The sequence below is a fragment of the Vombatus ursinus genome, unplaced genomic scaffold (genome assembly GCF_900497805.2).
Source record: "Vombatus ursinus unplaced genomic scaffold, bare-nosed wombat genome assembly UNPS02014832.1, whole genome shotgun sequence".
In the NCBI taxonomy this organism is placed as follows: Eukaryota; Metazoa; Chordata; class Mammalia; order Diprotodontia; family Vombatidae; genus Vombatus; species Vombatus ursinus.
In genome coordinates, this window is record NW_020954610.1 from 43,885,102 (window position 1) to 43,890,143 (window position 5,042).

At 40.9% G+C, this 5,042-nt stretch overlaps 1 long non-coding RNA gene across 1 annotated transcript in view; it reads right to left on the reverse strand.

The window, feature by feature from the left end:
* LOC114025999 overlaps nt 1-5,042 on the reverse strand; it is a 110,708-nt gene that overhangs the window by 51,487 nt on the left and 54,179 nt on the right. Inside the window, exon 2 of the long non-coding RNA XR_003567076.1 lies at nt 3,453-3,509. This is a non-coding gene — a long non-coding RNA (uncharacterized LOC114025999). The remainder of the gene's footprint in view (nt 1-3,452; nt 3,510-5,042) is intronic.

Consider the following 5,042-nt stretch of genomic DNA (forward strand, 5'->3'; position numbering starts at 1 on the left):
ATTTCAGTCATGTCTGACTCTTCTTGACCCCATTTGGGGTGGTTTGCCATTTCTTCTCCAGCCCATTTTACAGAAAAGGAACTGAGACAAACAGGGTTAAGTGACTTGTCCAGCATCACACAGTTTGTAAGTGTCTAAGGCCAGTTTTGAACTCATGAAGATATCTTCTTGATTTCAAGTCCAGTGCTCTATCCACAGTGCCATCTAGCTGCCCAGATAGAAAGGTATGTGTGTATAAAATATATATGTATGTAAATATGTATTTATATGTATATGTCGTTTGTATGGATATGATGATTAAACCCAGAGGATCTAATGAGGCAAGAGAGAAAGCCTAGTACAGAACCTTAGAGAATACCCACAGTTTATTTGGTGTAATGTGGATGATGAGCCAGCAAAGGAGATTGAGGAATGGTCAGAGAAGTAGTATCACAAAAATTCAGAAACAACCTCATCATCTATAGGGAATCCTTATTTAGTCTGGATGCTATAGTGGACACTCCATGAGAGGGACAAATACCTTTAATAATCATCCATCTATCTCCTTTATGCCTTGCTTTATGTTAACAATAAAAAATATTGTATCTTTCGAGTAATCTTGTATGATTTTAGCATGTACACTGCAGACACTTCATAGGAGAACCTCTGAGGCAGCTTTTTGTTCCAGTACCAACTGAATCTAAATGTCATTATAGTCAGCAAACAATAAGCACAGTGGGATCTTGTGTTCTCTGTACAATTCAGGTAATTGTGTGACTATAAAGATGTGGTCTGCTCTAAGATACTGTTGGTGAAAATTGGTATGTTCTTCATCAATCTATCAATCTATCTTCATCAAAGATGCCCTTGAAATGTATATAGATTATTTTAGTAAAGTTCTACAGTGATTGGAAATAGTCATATGGCTTCACAGTCATATTGTCTCTATACCTTTTCTAACAGTAATGTCAATGTTTTGTTTTGTTTCCTGAACAGATGGTATACTCCTACCAGGCCGGGGGCGGGGGGGGGGGGGGGAAGTATAGTCCAAGATGTCTGAATGAATAACCAGGATCCACTATAGGATAAAACTAAAGGGCTCACTGGAGGTCATTAAATCCAGAAGGCTAGTCAGGACGTATAAAGCAGAAATTTTCCACCCCAGAGTGGGGAAGGGGAAGGCAGAAAGGATGTGATAAACACGAAATAAGTCAAGTAGCAAAATGGAAAAGATATTGAAAAAGACAACTTATTTTGCCTCATGCAAAGTCTGTACTAGAAACTGAATGTCTTTATGTCTGAGACATGCAAGCCATGATAACTATGTTCCCTCTTTGCTCAACTGTAGCCCTGCCTACCTCACACAGTTATGGTGAAGATCAAAAGAGGAGATTAGGTGGTGTCATGGATAAAGTGCTGGACTTAGAGTCAGGAAGAGCTGAGTTTGACTCCTACCTCAGATACTAGCCAGCTTCATGATCCTGCACAAGTGACTTAACTTTTGTCTGCCTCAGTTTCCTCATCTGTAAATATAAAGGAGAAGACTTTTTAGTAAAGGAGACATTCTACATCTTTCAAAAAGTCTGAGGCTCAGGGCAGCTAGGTGGTGCAGTGGATAGAGCACCAGCCCTGGATTCAGGAGGACCTGAGTTCAAATCCGGCCTCAGACACATAACTATCACTAGCTGTGTGACTCTGGGCAAGTCATTTAACCCCAATTACCTCACAAAAAAAAAAAAAGTCTGAGGCTCTAATAGCATAACTGTAGCAGAGACAATTAATTCTGAGCCCCTTGGGCTCAGACTGCCTCAACACTTTTGTCTCCAGCCATGCATTGTGTAAGATGCCAATAGCAATCTGGGAAGTATAACTGGCTGATCAACATAAATGAGGGTCCCTCACTGACAACCTATGGAAAAACTGCCAACCTCTCCAATCTCCTGACTGTAAGGTGACAAACTTCAGAGCAAGGCTCTGAGGGAATCAAAGAGAAGAGGCTTCTGCCAATCCTAGGCTAAGGGGTTGTTAGCCTTGCTGAACAGAGCATTGTATTACCTAGCTGAACCACAGGCTGGGGATATTAAAGACTGCAGCTGCCTCTAAGAATCACCTAATGTGGACTGAAATACCATATCCTGTGTAGAGCCCAGCAACTGAGTAATCTGACTGTCCTACTTTGGCATAGTTGTTGTAGTTGTTGTTTGTCCTTCTTTCTCGAAAAAGGCCATGACATAACTACACATGTATAACCTGTATTGAGTTGCTTGCCTTCTCAATGAGGGTGGGCGGGGAGGGAGGAAGGGAGAAAATTTGGAACCCAAAGTTTTAAAAACAAATGTTAAAAATTGTTTTCACATGCAACTGGGAAATAAGATATACAGGCAGTGGGGTACAGAAATCTATCATGCCCTACAGGAAAAAAAAAGAGGAAGGCAATAAGAGAAGTGGGGGAGATAGAAGGGAGGGCAGATGGGGGATTCAGAATGCATGCCACCTTGGGGTGGGGACAGGCATGAGATGGGGAGAAAATTTGGAACTCAAAATCTTGTGGAAGTGAATGTTGAAAACTAAAAATAAATAAATTAATAAAATCTGAAGAAAAAAAAAAGAAAGAAAAGGGTCATGACATCAGGAGCTATGCACAGTCATCAGCTTCATTCTCTCCTCCAGAGTAATTAGAGTCCAGTGGCAAGACACAGGTCAGGACAACTGGCGATGGCCCTGGATGCCATGGAGACCTTGGCCTTTTTAAGCTAAGATCTTTCCCAGGTCTCAGTTTGTCTGAGGCAAAGCCCATTCAGTGATTAAAGGCTAGGTAAGAATTGAGACTAAAGATGGCTAGTTTGACTTCCCAAAAGAATCAGTCTAGGAGGAGAAGACCTTCCAGGACAAAAACAATTGCTATTTATACTCACTCTGAGTCATCAAAACCCAAACAATGAGACCAGTTTGGTTTCAGCTGTTCATCAGCAGAGCACTCTGGTGAGTCTTGCTCAACAGTATGTGGAGGCAGCTCAGCACCTACTAGACCAACTTGACCCAGTCTATGCTTGGCTTGACCTGTCTAGCCATAATGCCATGCCCTAGGAAGAGTTAAGCTGCCCTTCTAGCAGAGATTTTGTATTCTGTGAAGAGACAACCCAACCAAGCAACAGAGTATCCATCATTAATATCAGCTCCCTTTTTTCTCTTCCTTTAACCTAACTTTTAATTGGGACAGCAATATTTTGAAGGTACAACACATACACATAAATTATAAGAGATAAGATGGGAAAGGATAAGAAGCCAGTCTCTTCTCGTTCTGCATATCTCTTGTGATCAGACAGGTGGCATGAAAGTAAGAATAATTACTCACCTCATAGAAGCCAATTGTCATAGGCAGTCAACTCCATCTAATTGATGCTCCCCAAATCCCATCTTTTCTGTCTCTAGAAAGTATTGGTAGCTTGGGCCTGACTTATCCAAATAATTACCTCCAATCTGCACTTCTTTTTTCCTCAGAAGTAATTTATACAATGGTTCTTCTTGACCTGAAAGAGATAAGACTTTTTGTCAAGGATTCTTCCCATGCCCTTTCCCCATAGCCAGTGGGCCACGACCTCTGAACTAATCTGAGCAGACCTGACTCTTTAGTTAACTTTAGGGCTTCCTTTTTACTGCAATTTAAACAAAGATTGATGATTTCTGGCCCAAGGCAGCTGAGTCAGCTAAAGTTCAGTATTCTGGCTGTTCTATTTACAACATCAGGCCTCAACCCCCTAAAACATACACTGTCTCCATCCTTGGTGCTAAGGTTCCATAACCTAATCCATCTTTCTCCCTTTCACTTTTTACTACATTCTCTAGACCATAAAAGTATTTTTCCTAAGGCATTCCTTTTCATTAATTTTTAAATTTTGTTTTATTAATATATTTTCTTTCAATATCACCTTCATTTCTAAACATGTTCCTTCCTATTCCCCTACCCAAGAAGGCATGTCTTATAAGAAATATCAAAAAAGGGGGGGAGCAGCTCAACAAAACCAAAAAATAAATCTTCTGTGTCTGAAGATATATGATCCCCACTTTTGCAAAGAAAGGAGGTAAGAGGCATACTAGTTATGTGACACTGGACAAGTCACAACCTCTGTTTGCATCTACCTCTCAGGTTGTGAGGATCAAATGAGATGATAATTGTGAAATGCTTAGCACAGTGCCTGGGACATGGTGAGCATTGTATAAATCTTAGCTATCATCATCATCATCATCATTTGTATTATTATATCAGCAGTAAGTTTCAGTTCAACAAAAATGTGCCAATACTATGGTATAGTGGATTAAAAAGCTGGAATTGGAGTCAAGAACACTCAACATCTAATCCTGCCTCAGACATTGACTAGCTGTGTGACTCAAACCTCCATGCCTCAAGAAGCTGCCTAGAGCTTACCTAATAAGTCACAGTAGAGGGAATTTTACCTTGTGACATTCCTAGTGTTTAAGGTTGCTTACCCCTAATTTAAAGAGTGATTTAAAAATGAAAATTCAGTTAGAAGGCAGACTTTTATAAAGAATAGGAAGCCTGGGTTCAAATCTGGCCTCTGACACTTGCTACCTGTGTGAACATGGGTAAACTGCTTAATCCCAGGGTCCCCAAGCATCTCTCTAAGAATATGTAACAGATAGTTGAGGATGGTGATAGGGTGGAAATGAAGGAAGTAGTTTCCAAACCAGGAGTTTCCCTACATACCCAGGTCTGGAACCCCTCCTCCCCCACCCATTCCCACTCTCATTAAAGAAAAAAAATCAAAAGCATAGCTGAAAGAATTCAATCCAAAACAGACTGGTTGGCTCCAAGACTTTCTAATCCAATGGTGGGGAACCTGCAACCTTGAGGCCACATGTGGCCCTCTAGGTCCTCAAGTGTCCTCCTTTGATTGAATCCAAACTTCACAGAACAAATCCCTTTAAAAGGATTTGTTCTGTGAAGTTTGGATTCAATCAAAGGGCACTTGAGGACCTAGAGGGCCACATGTGGCCTTGAAGCCAAAGGTTCCCCACCCCTGTTCTAAACTATGTTACCTAGC